This window comes from Phocoena sinus, chromosome 3 (genome assembly GCF_008692025.1).
Source record: "Phocoena sinus isolate mPhoSin1 chromosome 3, mPhoSin1.pri, whole genome shotgun sequence".
Classification (NCBI taxonomy): domain Eukaryota; kingdom Metazoa; phylum Chordata; class Mammalia; order Artiodactyla; family Phocoenidae; genus Phocoena; species Phocoena sinus.
In genome coordinates this window covers 37,950,951-37,967,724 of record NC_045765.1, presented here as the reverse complement: position 1 = coordinate 37,967,724, position 16,774 = coordinate 37,950,951, and positions in this window count along the sequence as shown.

Genomic DNA, 16,774 nt, shown 5'->3' with positions numbered 1-16,774 from the left:
GCCACCATTTGCAATCTGCTGCCCTAGACCAGGCTTTCTCAACCTCAGCACTGCTGACATTTGGGAAGGATCATTCTTTGTTGTGGGGCCTGTCCCTTGTGTGGTAGGATGTTGAGCGGCATCTCTGGGCTCTACCCACTAGATGTCAGGAGCACCTCTGCCCCTCTCCAGTTGTGAAAACCAAAAATGTCTCCAGACATTGCCAGAAACCCCCGGCGAGCAAAATCGCCACTGCCCCCCTCCTGGTTGAGACTCACTGCTCTAGAAGAAAGAACATATAAAAAATTATGGCAGTAGAAATCTCAGGGAATGTTTGAGAAATAATGAGTGGTCCATCATGATGAGCATTCCAGGTACAAATGTAGGAGTTCTGGAAAATAAGCTACAAAGGGAGATGAGAGACTGAGGTTGGATACCATTGAATGGTGGGTACATTTGTTTGGACTGAATCTGGAAGTTACTATGGAGTCACTGAAAAGTTTAGACAGAGGGAGACATAACTAAATCTCTGCTTTGGAATACATTAGATTAGGGCAGTGACTTTCAAACTATTATAAGAAATTTATTTACATAATAGTTCAGGGCATAAAAATACACATTTAACAAAACTTTTACGATTTTTATGTTACATGTAATGCAGTCTGATTTTTTCCTGTTCTGTTCTTAAAATGCTGGTCGTGATATACTTTATGATTTATAACCCATTAATGGGTATGAAAGATATAGGAAATGAGGCACCAAAGTGATTGAGAGGGGAATATTTCAATTGCTAGGCAAAAGATCATGAAAATCTAATCCTAGGATGGGAAGGGGCAAAGGGAAGAGCTGGCAGAGACATTTCAGATATAGAGACAGTAAGGAAGAAGGAGAAGTAAAAAAAACAAAAATTCATGGCTTTTATCAATTTTCATAATTTTTTTTGTGTGCCACCAACATAAATTGATGCCAAAGTAATAGAGTTGGAGAAGGTTGGTTGTTTTGTTTTTATTTCTTTACTCATTTTTGGCAGGGGGGAGATGCTGTTAGTGGCTCTGGGCCTACAGAGTTTGAGCTGCATGGTAGAAATGTCCACTGAACCACAGGAAAGGTAGGCTGTGGCCTGGAGGAGGGTCAGTGTGGTGGTGTGGATTTACGAGTTGTGCCCATGTAGGGCCTGGTGGATGAGGTCACCAGAGGAGAGGGAAATGTGGTTTCTGAGACTAATAGCCTCTCCTTGTATATTGATATCTATCTGAGTAATAATATTCATTTCTAGAGTAATAAAGACCCACTCAGCAGATGGTATCACGTCATAAATAAGTCAAAGCAAACTCAAGACGTGATCCTTGCCCTTTGTGAGGCTATAATTCATTTAGGCCCCCTGGCTTGAGCTGAATGGTATTTTCATATTTATTGAGCACCAACTGTCAGCTACACACTATTCAGAGTGCTGAGAATAAAGCAGTGAACAAAATAAATATTCCTGCCAGCATGGAGCTTATTCTCTAGTAGAGGGAGACACACAACAAACAAAAGAAACAAATAAATGAAATATATATTATGTCAGATGGAGGTAAATGCTATGGAAAAAAATAAACCAGGGGAAGGGAAGGGATGCTGGATGGAGAAACTGCAATTTTAAATCAGGGGCTTCTTCTTGAAAACTGGTGATTAAGCCCCCTGGGAGTCCCTGGTTTCTTGGGATGACTGACATGATAAAAGCATAATGAGACTAGTACTGATGGTCTCAAGACAGAGCATGGGGGAAGGCTGTGAGGGATAAGCGCAGGAGGCGGGGAAGGCTGTGAGGGATAAGGGCAGGAGGCAGGGCAGGGGGTAGGGATCTTCAAGGAACATTCGACTCTGGACTCCACTTTTCGCCGCTGCTTTGGAGCCCAGGGGAAAGCTTCCTGCTTTCCCATTTTTTAAAATATTTATTGGGGTATAATTGATTTACAGTGTTGTGTTTCAACTGTACAGCAAAGTAAATCCGTTATACAAATACATATATCCATTCATTATTAGATTCTTTTCCCATATAGGCCATTACAGAGTATTGAGTAGAGTTCCCTGTGCTATACAGTAGGTTCTTCTTAGTTATCTATTTTATATATAGTAGTGTGTATGTGTCAATCCGAAGGGAGGGGGAGAGATAAACTGGAAGATTGGGATTGACAGTACATTCTCGTTTTTTAATCTCTTCTTTTCCAAAGCTCTTTCCCTTCCTAGTTTTCATTTGGAAGTCACAAAACTCTGAACCCGGGGATCTTAGGACTTAACTCTTATGACAGGTGAGAGGCACTGATCTTGTGTCCTAGGTGTGTCTGCTCATAGCTGACTATGGGGCACTGGTTCTATGACATGTTAAGAGTTATTACATGAAACTAGGATTTTGTGGTCAAATTTGTTTGGGAAATTCTGAGCTAAACAAGCTTAATGGGATTCTTTACTGTAGTACTTCACAAAATCTGTACTGTGCTGTTGAACACTGCAAATCTCCAAGAGGAAACAGAGTATGCATTATTTCCCAAACTTATTTAGCCGTGGAAACCCGTTGTCATGGAAAGTCTCTCAGGGAATCATTGTTGGAAGGTACACGCTTTGGGAAACAGTCAGCAGACTGTATTGTATGATGATGGGCTTCTGAATCTTACTTTTCTCATTCATAAAATGGGAATGTTGGCCTGCTGCCCAAAGAATGTCAGCAGTACCACAGGGCTCTGTCCTTAGCCCTGAGGTTGTTCAGAATTTTAACAGTGAGCTCCGAGAAGAGAAAAGAGATAATTATCACATCCGGAGATGACACAGGGCTGGGAAGGGTGACTAATAGGCTCAGATGACAGAATTAAGACTTAAACTTGTCTTGACATGTTAGAATGGTAGGCCAAACGGATTTGCAGAAAATTTAATAAGGATAAATACATGGTCCTGCTTTTAGTTTCATAAAACTGGTTTTTAAAGTATAAGACGTGGGAAAGCAGGTTTGACAGCAGTGTAAGTAAAAAAAGAAAAAGATCTTAAGATTTTGATTGACCACAAGTCCAAGACGAGCTATCAAAGGATGTGGCAGCTCTAAAACTGAACGCAGTGAGGCTTTATTAACAGAAATGATTCTATTCTGAGGGAGCTATGGGCTCCCTTGGGGCTGGTCCTTCTGGTGTGTTGCCACCTGGAGTATTAATAGCTAACATTTTTGCAAAAGTAAGCTGTGGAGCCTGGATTTGAATGCAGGTGGACTGTGTCCAGAGCCTGGATTAGCCTCACTTCTACCAGGATGGCAAGAAATCTGGGAATCGTAAGATCTGAAGACATGAGTGATGCTGTTTGAAAGGATGAAAGGGCCAAAAATGAGTACTATCTCCTAACATACAGAAGCTCTTCTCCTGAAGAGGCCTCAACTCTTGCTATGCTAGTTTATTGCATGGAACTAGGAACGGCTAGTGGAAATCACAGGGAGAAAGATTTCCACTCAATGTAAGGAAAGACTTTCTAAGGGCTAGACTAATCCAAATTGGATTGAGAAACCTCATTAAATCTCCCTCTCCTTCTCTCTCTCCCTTTCTCTGTCTCCCTCTCTCTCTGTTTCAGAGTATTCAGATGGAGGCTACATGATCATGGGTTCCAACTGTTGGTAACATTTTGACCTTTTACTGGGCTTGTAATTCATGAATTGAATAACTCAGTCGATCTATTTATCTATAATGCTTGAAACACTTTGGGATGCACAAAATCATGTGACAGAGTCTCTGCTTTCAAGGAGCTCTTCTAATCTAGTCAGAGAGAAAGATATGTAAATAAATTACAGGTGATCCTGGACCTACAGTCACTTAACTTGTGAGCTCTGCTTTCATGACCCTTTTTACCCTAAATATTACCCCCTCAGAAACAACCAAAACTTGTGTTTGGGGTTGTCCCGTGGTTGCAAAAGACATAGTCTTTCAACAATTAATGGTAGTCAGGGTCTAAGGCAATTCAGGGTGCTCCGGTTGAAGTGAAGGAGCAAGGGATCGTGAGGGGGAGGCAGGAGTTGGGGCGGAGGGGAGGAGATGGAAGCAGTCTCAGCAGCTGAGGAAGAGGAACATGGGGCCGTGCCACCAAGAAGCTGTTTGTCCCCGACACCTTCAGATGCGTTCAGAGTCCTTAGTACCTATGGAAACCTAGGGTTTTGAGACTGGTGACCATAGTTGTGAATACCACGCAGGTCATGGCAGCAAACAGCACCTATGTTTACTCCAAGGAGAGTAACCAGGAAAAGAGAACATGTCCAGTCCAGCTCACTGGACTTTGTTTTAAGGAGCCTCATCAAGTCTAACCCTTGATGAAACAGTACCCCCCAGAGCACTTTCAGAATGAAGCATTTGTGTTCAGTGTTTTACTCTTAAGCAATGCATTCTTACAAAATCTTTTTTTTTTCAATTCACTTATTCATATTGTTTGGAATTTTTATAGATTTATGGGCTTACTTAGAACAAGCTTTACCCTCTATGTCAAAGAACCAATTGGGTCAAAAGTAGAGGTCATCAAAAGTAAGGCAGTGCCTCTCCTGTAACTGAAATGTGTGTAGTTACAATGGAGGCACCAAGGAGGGGGGTGACCTACTGACCTCAGGGGCCTTGGGGGTCAGGAGGGTTCATGGTGAGGTGCTGCTTGAAGTACCAGTAGGAATCATTCAGGCAGACGAGAGGAAAAAGGACAATACAAGTGGAGGAAGTAATGGAATCAGTACCACAAAGGCCCACAAGAGTGTGGCTATGGGAAAACCTTCCACTTCTCAAATTGTTCTATGACTAGATCATTCTCTACCAGAATTATGGGATATCTGTTGCCTAAGGCATACAGGGTGATTTTAAGTGGGTGGCACAAACTCATGGCATCAGATAAGGCTGAATACTGAAAAAGTTATTCCTTTTGAAATTCTCTTTTAATCCTTCTGATTATGTCAAGGAGAAAGTCTTAGATTTGTGCTGGTTTGCACACTCACACAGCCTTTAACAGAGAGAACAGGTCTTGAGTTTCTCTCTCTCTGCCTCAATTGTCTCATCTTCACAATGAGGGTAAGAGGGTGATAATAGGTACTAAGTCATAGAGTTGTAAAGATTAAATGAAATACTATACGTAAAGCACTCAGAACAAGACCTGGGACATACTAAGGTCTCAATAAATATTGCATCTGATTATTTTTGTTTGCTCTTGTCTTCCTAGACAGGCAACACTTATCTGGTTAGAATTTAGTACTATGGGGCTTCCCTGGTGGTGCAGTGGTTGAGAGTCCTCCTGCCGATGCAGGGGACACGGGTTCGTGCCCTGGTCCGGGAAGATCCCACATGCCGCGGAGCGGCTGGGCCCGTGAGCCATGGCCGCTGAGCCTGCGCGTCCGGAGCCTGTGCTCCACAACGGGAGAGGCTACAACAGTGAGAGGCCCGTGTACCGAAAAAAAAAAAAAAAAGAATTTAGTACTATGGCTTTGTTTTTATCAAGTACATTTTTACAGTTACCTTTTGTATATTGTAACTGACACTTTTTTTTTAAAGATTAGATTTATGAAAGTGAATAATAATAAAAGGGGGACATGGAAAAGGCATAAATCAGTCAGGCAGAATGTGAATGGACACAGTTTGGGGAATATAAGCCTGAATGATCTCTAAGGGTCTTTGTAGCTCTCAAAGTCAAAGGTGATACTGATGAAGGAAGGAGGCCCAGAGAGGATGGGAGCATTACCCAAGGTCACTGGGCTCATTAGTGGCAGAGCAAGGAGAAGATCCAAGGCCTCCAGATGCTCAGACTCACGTTCTTCCCTCTGGGTCTTGCTCATGGTCCAAAGCCCTGGACTTCTCAGCTGAGAGAGCCCTGTCTTGTCCTTGCCCTGGCAAAAGGGCTACTAACAGGGGTGCAGTCCTACAGAAAGCTCTGCTCACTCACGACTGCAGCAAACCATGCCATATCGTAAAAGCAACAGTTGTCTGCCGTAATCTCGCTGCATTCTTACTGAGCCCTGACACCACGTTCAACACTTGGAATTTGGGTGGGCCTAGAGTGCCTTCAGTATTACCGCTGTAATTCAAAACATCCAAATTATCATCTTCACAAGATGAAGCCAGGAGAGTGCTGTTAAGTGGAGAGAAAAGTGTTTGTTACGCTAGGCATGCCAACAAAACATCCTCCTTTGCTGTTAAATCATAAAGCATTTCTTTTTTTTTAATACATCTTTATTGGAATATAATTGCTTCACAATGCTGTGTTAGTTTCTGTTGTACAACAAAGTGAATCAGCCATATTTTGCAAACTTTGGCAGTGCCTGAAATTTGGATTGTGCAGAATTTTTTTCCTCCTCTTTCTCATTTTGTGCTTTTTCTCCAAGTGATCCAGAGAACTACTATTCGCTGGCTTTACTTTTCTTGTTTGTCTTTCCTTACAATGACCCAAGTTGTTCACTTTCCCCAAAGACCTCAAATAACTTGATATTTTGCCTGTAACTTATTTTTTCAATAAATAATGAGGTTAATAAATAGAGACTCAAGAGAACAACCCATTGCCTAAATGGGTTTTTGCTCAGTATTCCCCTTTCTCTAGGATTCATCATGAAAGGCTTCATGGAGAGAGATCTGTTTGTTACCTTGACGTCCTCAAACAGAAAATTAATGAGGGTGTATCGACATGGCAATTAAATCCACAAATATTAAAGCTGATCAATTAAATCTATGAAAAATGGTGTTGACCATATTAAACCGTCCACTGAACTGGACGAGTGCAGTCTTGTGTTCTCTGTGTGAACAGGGCTAACATGTACCTACCCACCTCCACTTCCACAAGGCAGCTCTGGGTGGAATGGACTTACTCAGGTCCCAACTTTTCTCTCTTCTCTTAGTCTCTACTAACAGGGTCTGCACAATTCAGGAGGGTAGCTTCTGCATCCACAGCCTCACTGTTGGAGCTCAAAGACTAGGATTAGCAGCCGAGGAAATCCATTGACAGGCCTGGGGTGTGTCTGGGCCTACAGCTGGGCGGCTGTCCTGCTACAAGACCCTGGGGACATGGAGTAGGCCTGAGGTTGCAAGTCAGACAACTCTGCCTGCAGTCTGGTTTACATTAAGGAAAGTCCCCTCTGGTGGTTTGGAAGGCAGGACTTGCCTGCTCCCCTGCTCCCTGGCCCAGGAGCACCCCAGGCCACTTCTCTCAATGTCTTTGTGCAGTGTCTCTCTCAGTAGGCTTGGCTGTATCTCTCTTTGGGCCTCCTCTTTCTCCCTTTCCTGCCAGCTCTCCTTCCTTAAACAATTATTTAGGCCTATAACCTAATTTTGGAATGTTTGGACTCAGAACCCAGGGTACAAAAATGATAAATAAGAGCATTTTGGTTCCCTGGCTTGGCCTGGGACTGGGAGATGCTCATTAATTGACTATTTTGGTGTTCATTCATTCACTCACTCATTCATTCAGCAAATATTTATGAAGAATTGTGCCAAGCACCGTTCTAGATGCTATCTATGAACAAAACAGAGAAGAATCTCAGCTTACACTAGAGCTTACGTTCTCGGGACCAGGACCAGCTTCATGATGTGCAGGGCCCAGTGCAAATGAAAGTGCAAATGAAAGTACAGAGCCCTTTGTTCAAAAATTGTTAAGGATTTCAGGACAGCCACAGCAGAGTATTAAACAAAAGGCGGGAGCCTTCTAGGTCTGGGGCCCAGTGTGACTTGCACAAGTTGCACACCCAGGAAGCCGGCCCCCAAGGGATAAGTAGAAAGTTAACATGTGCATTACCAGTGGATGGACAATGCACAGGATGGGGCACAGTAAATCTTTCTACAGGAATGACAATAGTTGGATTCTTCTTTGGTAATTCAGGAGTCAAGACAATTTTGGGGTGTCTCAGTTTATCATTATACTATCATTTGTCATTGTGCAGTTAAAGTATTGGCTTTGGGAGCTCTGAGTAGCAGGGTGATGGCTTATGGAGAGCTGGTGTGCTTGGGGGTTCTAAAAGGAATCATATGCCTGCAAAAATGATACATTTTAAGATTAAACTGAGTAGAGTTACTTCTTCTGATTGCTTCCCACAACCTCCTGAAAATCCTCTCAGTACCCAAACAAATAAAAGTAAGCATGCCATGTGAATACCAAAATCGTTACAGCTGCACATATGTTATTCTGGTAATGTGGGACAATCTGTTTAGAAAGGACTCCAGTGGAGTACCCATGCAGAAAACGGGTTCAGGGGTTGATTTCTGGATCTATAGTCCATATAGATCCTCCGTGTGATTTTGAATGCACTGACTGCCGATATCTGTGAATGGCTAGTCCATCATTTCCTGAATTTCAGGCCCCAAGCTTATGCCAGGCCCTTCCATTACCCTTGTTCAAATGTTTTTCTTTCATCCAAAAGTAATGAAAAGAGAGCCAAGGCTCTGACAGTCAGATTCTGTTAACTTCATTTTTGGAAAATAATACCAAGAACATGACTTTCAATTCCAAGCCCAACTGGCAAGGAGAGAAACTCAAGTGAATGTGCTGGCATATGCATCCTGGAGTTTTATGAAAATAAAAGAAATCATGTAGTCTTTGGAAATGAAAACCAATTGAGTAATAGCACTGTGTAGGAATGGTTTTGTTCTCAAGGTGACCATTTCACAACTTGGACTATTTGGGGGCTAATGCGTTTAACAAGTCATGTGGCTTGTCATCATTGACTAGTCCAGTGTATAGAAAGATCACTGAATGAAGAGTCAGAATAACTGGTTTTGAGTCTTATCTCTGCCATTAGGTCAAGTTTCTAGTTCTCTGAGCCTCAGTTTCTCATCTGTAAAATGGGGAGACCAGTTATCCATCACTGAGTGTTATTGCGATCTTCACATTATTGATATGTATGAAAGTACTTGTAACCTGCATAGTGCTTTACAAAATGTAGGGTTTATTATTATTGTCATTGCTATTATTTTTAGTTTCTGTTTTCCCGTGGTGAACTCTTTACATGGCAAATGCAAAGATGGGATGAAAGAGACATTGCGGGTGGAGCCCTCTGATTATTCACTTTTGGGGGGAAGTAGATAGAGTACAAGATTTTGCCTGGCAGTGATGGTGGAGGGCAGCTGAATTCTGTCACAGAAAATTTAAAGGCCCTCCCCTTTTTCACTTCCCTCCATGAACTTCTGTCTGTAGTAATAAAAAATCCTGTGTTCATGCCTGTGTCACTTCATTTTAGAAGCTTGACTTTTATATGAATCTTTGTCCCTGTGTGGGGCTGCTGAGTATTATTTCCGCCTCATCTTACCAATGAAGAAAGGGAAGTGTGTGACATTAAGTGATTTGTCCAGGTCACCCAGAAAGCCAGTGATGGCGTCTCTGAAAGAGTCAATTGTTATTTTTCATTCTCCACCCCAGTCACCAGAGGAAACCCCACAAAGTGTCCCGGGTATTCTGCTATTAAGCCCTACTTTCTGCCAGGACCAGAGGCCGTGGTTATCCCTACATGGACACACGTTTGACCTCCTCCTTGTCCCAGTTTGACTGGCAGAGACTTTTTTCCTGTAAGACCAACACATTATCAGCACATAAGGATTATAATCAATATTCACTGTGTACAGAGTCCTTAAGGCTAGATACTGGCAGGTACCAAAAGGGGACCTACCATATTGACAGCGAAAGCACAAGCCTAGGGAATGGAATTGGAAGAGTTTAGAAGGACCTGCTCTGAAGAGCCGTTTATGACTGACTTTGAATCTCACGGTAGCCACTCACCAGCTCTGTAACTTTGAACAAGTGAGCCTATACTTGTATATACAAATGTGGGCATATGTGGAGAATGAGGTTAAGAGAAAGAAGAGAGAGAATGAGAGACTAGTTGATGTTTAGTACATGCTAGCAGTGAGAGAAACAGCATTTCCATCTTTCTTTCCTCAAAATTGGCCTGCTATTAATCCCGACACTCTTGACTATAAAACACTTCTCAAGGGCTATATCATAAAGCATTATGGTTGTATTTGAATTGAGCACTATATACATCGTATTCCCAGAGAATTGCTGGATGCTTGTTTGTTCTTAGAAAGGACAGTTATTTTATGATTTCTTAAAAGAGGATAGGCCTCAGAGCAGGTTAGGCCTTAGGCCTTGTGTTCCTGTGGCTCCCTGTATTTCCCCATCATAACCCTCGGGAGGGCTAGTTGCTATGACTTGTTTCAATTTCTGTCTTTCCTGCCAGACTCAAGGCAGGGACAGTGTCTGTTCTGTTCATCATTGTTCCCATACTGGCACCAAGCCTGCTGCTGGCACATTCTGGCCAATGTGTAAATGTCAAGGAATGATTGTGTGAAAGATTAACAGGGCTTAAGTTCATGGGTGCTAGGTTTAAAATGGGTTATTAAGAAGCTCAGTGCATTTCAGGTCCATTTCCATCTTTTTAATATTGATGTTTGTAGGACAACCTGGCTCTCAGCACAAGTTCCTTGTAAAAAGAAGAAACTCGGTCTGGCAGGGCCACATTTTCATTCATTCAACAAAATACATTGAGCATCAGCTATACCCCAAGGACTCTTCTACCTGCTGGGATACATGCAGAAGTTTCCTAAAGAAACCTAAGTCCCTACATTCAAGGAGGTTATATTCTAGGGGGAGAAAACAGACAGTAAACAAATGAACATACGTGTCAGGTGGTACTAAGTGCTGTGAACGAAAAGGAAGCTGGATGAGAGAGCCAGAAAGTGAGAGGGGTGCTATTTTAGATAGGATAACCAGAGAGGCTGCAGATAAAGGGCAATTTGAGCAGAGGCCTGAAGAAGTGAGGGACTGAACCTGTGGGTACCAGAGGAAGCGTGTTCAAAGACGAAGGATGAAAGTTGACTGTCATGGTTGGCTTTGATGGAGGTTGGAAGTCATAGGGGTGAAGGGAAGCTATTGGAGCCAGTATGGTTATTGCGAAGAAAATATTATGCTTCTCGGAGCTCGCTTAGGGCAGTCCTGGCTCCTCTTTCAGGCAAATGCAGGTGACCATTCTCGTCTTTGGGCTAGAGAAACAGTTGTGGCTTTGTTTTATATCTTGGCCAATATTCTTACGAAGTTTTTAATGATGGAAAATGCAAACCTGCAGGAATGATTCCCACACTACCTGAAGGCCAAACACCTATTTACATTACCCGGGTTGCTGCAGGACCTGGCCCTGACTCATTGGCTCTGAGAGGGTACTGGCCAGGAATATAGCTCTTGGGAGCCAACCAAGGCAGATAACAGCCTGCCAGCCACCCCCTCCCCCCGGCCCCACCCGAATCCTTCACTGTTGTATAACAGAAGAGCTCAGGCAGGGAAGAGGTACACGCCGCTCATCCATGAACATCCACTGCAGCAGTGACACAGTTAATCTTCCATCTAGAGAAATTTTCAGGCAGCTTAGAGAAAGGACATATTTCCAATTTCTCCTGAGAGGAGAAACTGATGGGAAAGTTGCACCTCCCAGTCAGTCCCCAGTTCACAGTGAAGAGCCTGGAAAATCACACATGAGGAGATGTGAAACAGATCATGGGAGCTGAGAGCTCCTCTGAGAAGCTCAGAAGCGCAGTGGCAGCTGGAAAACCTTGTTTTCCTCAGGTTTCCAGATTTCCCTCATCGAACTTCACTGTTGGTCTCCGTCTGGTGTGAAATGATTAATTCTTTTAAATGATGCAGGGAGTCGTAGAGATCCAGGGCTGCTTTTCTCTTTTCTGAAACCAGCGAGAAACAGATTTTGTCACTACCTTCTAATTTTTTTTTTTTTAATCTGACCCCCTCCTCCTTAAATATTTATCCTGGCAATTTAAAATGGCCAAGTGATACTGTACTTACCTGGGGTAAGCTTACCCTCAGTCATCGTTTTTTTAAATTTTATACCCTATCTGCTTTGGCCACAGGACACATTTGTCTGCTGATCTAAAGAACTAACATTCAGGGACTTCCCTGCTGGCGCAGTGGTTAAGAATCCACCTGCCAATGCAGGGGATGCGGGTTCAAGTCCTGGTCCAGGAAGATCCCACATGCCACAGAGCAACTAAGCCCGTGCACCACAACTACTGAAGCCCGCGCGCCTAGAGCCAGCGCTCCGCAACAAGAGAAGCCACCGCAATGAGAAGCCTGCGCACCGCAACGAAGAGTAGCCTCTGCTCGCCACAACTAGAGAAAGCTCGTGCACAGCAATGAAGACCCAATGCAGCCAAAAAAAAAAAGAACTAATATTCACTTATTCCCTAATCCCAGGGTGATGCAGTACTTGGTAAAGTGGGGGGTGGAGGATGCTGACCTGGACTAAGGGGCTACGAGAAGGTCAGGCAGGTTGAATGGCTGCTCAGTTTTGAAATTGTCTCACAGCGTTTTGTGAATTATTCATTGATTCAAAATTATTTTTATGAAGTGCTGTTTTGTGCTGGGTGTGGCGGTTACAAAATTGAATAAAATGTGACCCACAATCTCAAGGAGATCACAAATTGGTAGGAGAACAGTATGAAAATAGAAGACCAGTGTGACAGTAGTGTTGGTGCTGGTGGCCCAACGAACAGCTTTCCCCCCACTTTTCTTTTTCTCTCCCTCCCTCCCTCTCTCTCTCCTTCCCTACCTTCCTCCCTCCTTCCCTCTTCATTACATATGATTGAGCACTTAATCTGTCACAATTACTAGTTAATAACCAGAGCACAAGACTGAGCTGTTACCCTCAGTACGCTGACTTTTGAGTGTTATCCAATATTGTAGTGAGAAACGTCAACTTTAGAGGAGCAGTTCCTCCCAAATTGCTGGTCCTTCATTTTTCACCCCTTCAACTACAATCTCTAGAAACCTCTCGACAGACTACAAGCAGTTCCTGAGGGCAGGGACTCAGTTTTTCCGATTCTCCTGTACTTCCTGTTTTACCTGGCACAGAGTAACAGCTCAGTAAGTACTGAATGAGTGAGTGAATGAATGAATAGAATATTCCAATTACCACAAAGTGTCTGGGAGACTAGACAATCCACCGGAAAATTGGATCTCCATAGGTGGCCAAACCAGATAACTAAAGCCACAGTTGGAAAATTTACTTTGGGGTTTGAGTTGTATGCCATAGACATAACTCATTAAAAATATGTGACTTTCCTGCCCAGGAGGTTTCTAGACCCATCTAGGAATGACACTCACTCAAAGTTATTCTGGCAGCTCTTTTCGCAGTTTCTTTCACTGCTTGCAAGCTGGGTTTTAGTAGCAAGAATGTTTTACCGACTCTTACCTGGAAGGTCCTAGTTATGTCCAAAAAGGGAGCCTGACGATGCCTTGGGTGGAGTCCACTGTGCCTCCCGCCCGGGCTGATCCCATGCCCTGTTGCTACAACTCTGGGCCTTTGGATTTTGGCTTGCTTTGTGTCAAGTGCCTGGTGTGATGGATACTGCAGAAGTTAGAATTTGAAGTTAAAGGATTGAAGGGCAAGTAGCAATATAGGCAGTGTGATCTTGAGCCCCTATCAGTTTCCTGTCGAAGCTATAACAAATTACCATAAACTTAGTGGCTTAAAACAATACAGGTTTATTCTCTTATAGTTCTAAAGCGAAGAAGTAAAAAAATGAGTGTTAATGAGGGTAAAGTAAGGTGTCATCTGGGTCAGCTGTCTAGCAGCTTCAGGGTGAGTCTGTTCCTTGCCTCTTCTACTGGCTGCATTATCCCAGTCCCTGCTTCTGTGGTCACATTGCTTTCTCCTCTCTTGTAGTCAAATCTCCTTCTGCATCGTTCTCATAGACTCTTGTGATTACCTTGGGCCCACCCAGATAGTCCAGGATAATTCCCTCATCTCATGATCCTTAATCACATCTAAATGTCCTTTTTGCTACATAAAGTAACATTCACAGGTTCCAGAGATTAGGAAGTGGATAACTTTGGGGGACCATTATTCAGCCTACCACAAGCCCTTCAGTATTTTTTTTTTTTTTGGCGGTACGTGGGCCTCTCACTGTTGTGGCCTCTCCCGTGTGCAGGCTCAGTGCCACGGCTCACGGGCCCAGCTACTCGGTGGCATGTGGGATCTTCCCGGACCGGGGCACGAACCCGTGTCCCCTGCATCAGCAGGCGGACTCTCAGCCACTGCACCACCAGGGAAGCCCAAGCCTTTCAGTCTTGCTGAAGGTGTGTGTGTGTGTGTGTGTGTGTGTGTGTGTGTTTATGGCAATAAAGATGAACAAATGTTTACCTGCTGTTTTCCATCACTCTTATACTGTAAAGACTATTACAACACACAGTTTATTGTCATTATTACTAATACTCTACTGAAGAACCCCACTACATATGCCCGCTAAAGCAAGTTGTCCTCAAACAGGACTGTTTTAGTGGATTCCCCAATCTCCATCCAGGCCCAAATGAACTGTGGAACAGCAAAATTTGATTGATTGTTGCGTTTCTTAAGGTGCATTACATTTAGTAAAGCATACAAATCTTAGCTACAGCTCAATGAAGTTTTATATATGTTTACCCTCTAGTAACCAGATGCAGATCAAGATATAGAAAATTCCCAGTACCTTAGTATGGTTTCTTCATGCCTCCTCCCAGTGGGGAACCAGGTAATTACTCTCCTATCTGGATGCTTTCATTCAACACTATGTCCCTGAGGTTCCTCTGTGTTTTTGCAAGAACCAGAGGTTCATTCTTTTTCCATTGCTGTATAATAATCCATTATGTGAATATACCACAATTTATTTATGCATTATATTGTTGATAGATATTCAGGATATTTGCATCTTGGGTCTATCATAAATGAACCTGTTGTGAATATTCTTGCATATGCCTTTCAGTGGATATAAGCAGTTGTTTCCAACAATCAAGAAAAAGTCCACTGTGAGGGAGAAAAATATGGAGATGCAAAGCCAACTTCACTCTTAAATACCATTTCAAAAATGATAACAAATTCCATCCAGACCCAGATGGGGAGTTCTATAAACACAGAACACAAGGAAATGTTCTCATCCAAGTTAGGGAGGTCAGCTCAAATCCAGTGGAAGAATATCTGAGAAATTCACAGTCAATTTCATGGCCATGATTTTATAACTGGGGAAAGAACTTGGGTCCTTTGTAGGAGCAACAAGCCCCAATCAGATCAAGTGTACTAGCTGACCCACATCCATTAGGATAGAAAACTCTGGCAGGAATGGAATCAAACTCTGGCATGTGTCTCTGTAAAAGGTGGGTAGGTAGGTGGTAGAGGGCACAGTTCAAAGACAACTAGGGAGGAATGTGGTTGATGACAAAGGAGGAGGAGTCATTGGCAGCTTAAGCCTATGGAAATGTTGAAACCATCCATGTCAGTTTATTTCATGATGATTCCTCAGAGTTTCCTCACGCATCAGATTTTTCTGGAGCAGATTAAGAAGGGAAATCAATTAATGTGAATCTCATGTTACTGCAAACAGTTGGAGGTTTTAATTGGGCCAGGAGTGAGCAGGTGGTCCTTCACCAGTCAGCTATCCTTTCACCTGTCAGTCAAATGAGGAGAGGGCCTCCATCGCTCATTAGCAACCATTTGTCACCTCGAACAGAGCTTTGAAAGGATTTCTTTGAACTTTGTTTGGGATTGATTTTCTGCATATGCTGAGCTGTTACTGACAAACTCTGGGCAACTGCTCCTCTGTAACAAATATGTAGAGCTGATTCACCTTGTTATAAAGCAGAAACTAACACACCATTGTAAAGCAATTATACTCCATTAAAGATGCTTAAAAATATATAAAATAGGGCTTCCCTGGTGGCGCAGTGGTTGGGAGTCCGCCTGCCGATGCAGGGGACGCGGGTTCGTGCCCCGGTCTGGGAGGATCCCACATGCCGCGGAGCGGCTGAGCCTGCGTGTCCGGAGCCTGTGCTCCACGGCGGGAGAGGCCGCAGCTGTGAGAGGCCCGCGTACCGCAAAAAAAACAAACAAACAAACAAAAAAAATATATAAAATAAAAGCAATAGTAGAACCTAAAAAAAAAAAAAAAGCAAGGGTGAGAGGATTTTAACAGCCTCCAAATTACGTAGCCTGGAAGGGTAGGATTCATTCCCCACCTCCAATTCACCTCACAAAACCTTCGCTTTCTGGAAGTGCATTATAATGAATAACAAGAACTTTTTCCTTCTAAGAGAACTGTCCTGAACTTTCGATTTTTTTTTTTTTTCACTGCCACTGGCTCCAGACTAACACTGATTCATAATGATTCTTTTTTTTTAAATAAATTTATTTATTTATGTTTGGCTGCGTTGGGCCTTTGTTGCTGCACACGGGCTTCCTCTCGTTGTGGAGAGTGGGGGCTACTTTTCATTGCAGTGTGTGGGCTTCTCATTGTGGTGGCTTCTCTTGTGGCTGTATGTGCGTGGGCTTCAGTAGTAGTGGCACATGGGCTCAGTAGTTGTGGCTCACAGGCTCTAGAGCGCAGGCTCATTAGTTGTGGCGCATGGGCTTAGTTGCTTCACGGTATGTGGGATCTTCCCGGACCAGGGATCGAACCGCTGTCCCCTGCACTGGCAGGCGGATTCTTAACCACTGTGCTACCAGGGAAGTCCCTCATAATGATTCTTAACTAAGAATGGACTTTATGGACTTTATACTTTGGCTTTGTCTCTTACTTTTCAAGGAATATTTGGGAAGAGGATTTGCATTATCCAGGGCTGGTTTGGAACCCTGCTCAGTTGATCCTCGAGATGCTCTTTTAGCCTCTTTCTTCCTTTCTGACCCCTCTTAATGTCAGGGGCTATGGCTGGTTTGCTGAGTACTGTATCTTAAGTATATTCCACTGTGTCTAGCACAGAGGTGATGTTTAGTAAGTATATATTGAGTTAATCAATTCAAAAAAATAAC